The sequence below is a fragment of the Adiantum capillus-veneris genome, chromosome 15 (genome assembly GCF_014529385.1).
Source record: "Adiantum capillus-veneris isolate H3 chromosome 15, ASM1452938v2, whole genome shotgun sequence".
Taxonomy (NCBI): domain Eukaryota; kingdom Viridiplantae; phylum Streptophyta; class Polypodiopsida; order Polypodiales; family Pteridaceae; genus Adiantum; species Adiantum capillus-veneris.
The window spans coordinates 89,139,675-89,141,975 of record NC_140945.1 but is presented as its reverse complement, the minus strand read 5'-3'; the positions used below and the strand labels follow the sequence as shown (position 1 = coordinate 89,141,975).

The window sequence follows — 2,301 nt, the reverse complement described above, 5'->3', positions numbered from 1 at the left end:
ACAGGACGTTGAACTTGCATATCCCGCTCCGACGCGGTATGAATTAGAGCCACGTCCCAAAAAAAAAAGGTATAAATATCTTGTTTGCTCCCGAGCCTTGCTCCCGAGCCGACGCGGTGCTGATTGAGGAAATGTCCCACTTGTTGTTCGGTTTGCTGTGCAAGCACAACAGTTTGCAACTACGTGGGATAGTTAATGAGTACGACCAAGTCTTACTGAAAGAGAGGGAGATGTTAGTAGCCACTAATGTGCCCACCTGTGTATCTTGCTTTTCATACCTTTTCCCCACATTGTGTGGAGCAACTCCATCAACAAAAAAGCACACGATGCACATTGAATGTTTGCAAACATGCTGTGCCGGCATGGAAGGGCAAGCAACAGAGTCCGAAGCCTTGTAGTGATATATTCATGTCTCATCAAAAAAAGCATAAATTTGTTTACCCATTCTTGGCCCTTCCGCATGCGGCACCGGCGCGGAAGGGCAAGCAGCAAGAGTCCGAAGCCTTGTGAGATCATGTCTCATTAAAAAAATAGCATATATCGGTTCACCCGTTCTTGGCCCTTCAGCATGCCGCGCTGGAGCGGAAGTTCAATCAGCAGAGTCCGAAGCCTTGTGATATCTACGGAGTTCTGGCAAAGTTTATCGGTTGAGCTGGCTAGCACAATATGAGCCCAGCAATCACGGACCACATGAACGCCGTCGATCCAGGCCAGACCTTCCAACAAGGAACCCATCACCTTATCTGTTTCCTAGCCTACTCACTTCCTCGTTTTCTTTATAAACTTCTACTTTAGCAGCAGCAGCTCAATACCATTGAACAACAGCGGAAGCCAGCTACCTTCAGGTTCGTGAAGTACATAGCACTTCAATGTGTGTGTGTGTGTGTGAGTGTGTGTGAGAGAGAGAGAGAGAGAGAGAGAGCTCAGTGGCATGCAGATGGCACTGATGAAATTTCCGCCAAGCCCGTGTAGGCGGGGAGGTACACATGGAGGTTGCTTGACCTGAAGCAGGCAGTCAGATGGGGAGAATTCACCACCTGCAAAAGAGAAGGTTGAGGAGGTACGGATTGTGCAGCAGGGCCATCGAGGGTCAGCATCTAACGGTAAATGCAGCCCGTGCAAAACGCCTCTTACCCGCTCTTGGCCCTTTTGCATGCCGCGCTGGCACGGAAGGGCAAACAGCAGACGGCGAAGCCTTGTGAGATAATGTCTCATTACAGAAAATCCATAAATCAGCTACCCGTTCTTGGCCCGTCAGCATGCCGCCCCAACGCGGAAGGGCAAGCAACACATTCCGAAGCCTTGTGAGATCATGAAAAAAACCTTGTGAGTTTACCTGTTCTTGGCCCGTCAACATACAGCGTCGGCACGGAATGTATTACAGTAGAGTCTTCAGATATTTGAACGCTAAGTCATGAGGAAATCGACCCATTCTATATCTAATACTAAATGAGCAACCCTGTACGGTTCTGTTCTTTTTCGCATCAATGTAGGATAGATTTCACGTGCTTTTTTGATATTGAGTGCTGTGCATGCATTACAATTTTCAGTAGTTAAGAGGGTTTACTTTGCGCCCATGGATTGTGATGCCATCTTTCTCTCTCCTGCTTGCGCTTTGCTATTCCTCTCTCTACTTGTTGTAGACGGTCCTCGCGCTCAGCTCATGCCAGAGGATGTCAAGGCTTAGTTCTAACTAAGCATCGCGTGACCATGCCCTTAGTTATTCATTCAACATCCCAATTATGCCTTTAGCTTCGCAACTATGCCAAAATCGGCATAGTGACAAAGGGTGGCATAGTTATTCATTTAATGTTCTTTTGTGCGTATGATCGAGAATGGGGCTTAGTCACTTCAATCACAAATAACTATGCCTCCCTTGAGCCATAATCAATGGGAGACTCTAGCTATGTGATCGTTGCTCGCTTACTCAAGAACGAGTCCTTGATTTTTGCCTCCAAAGTACTTGCGCTTCAGTAGCAGTAGTAGGTTCTATATTCCAAGTAGGGGGTATCGGATGGAAGAAATTCAAAAAATCATGCATTAGCTCCAAGTGGAAAAGGGAAGGGTGGGAAAAAAATAAAACATTAGTGGAAGGGGGGCGAGGCACATCTCTCACGCAAATATTTCCAGTCAGAGTTTGTTGGGAAATATTCTCTTTGTCTCTGTGTGTGTGTGTGTGTGCGTGTGTGTGTGTGTGTGTGTGTGTGTGTGTTGTTGTTGGAGTCTAGAGTGGAGGCAAGGTAGGCGACATGTCTCTCTCTCTCTCTCTCTCACGAGCAAAGATTCTCTCTCTCTCTCTCT

The 2,301-nt window shown here is 47.1% G+C and overlaps 1 long non-coding RNA gene across 1 annotated transcript; it reads left to right on the top strand.

Moving 5' to 3' along the window:
• The first annotated feature begins 481 nt into the window (after positions 1-481).
• On the top strand, positions 482-1,476 carry LOC147441035 (uncharacterized). Its single transcript, XR_015184356.1, has 2 exons — positions 482-845; positions 938-1,476. It is a non-coding gene; the product is annotated as an uncharacterized LOC147441035 (long non-coding RNA).
• Positions 1,477-2,301: the final 825 nt, after the last annotated feature.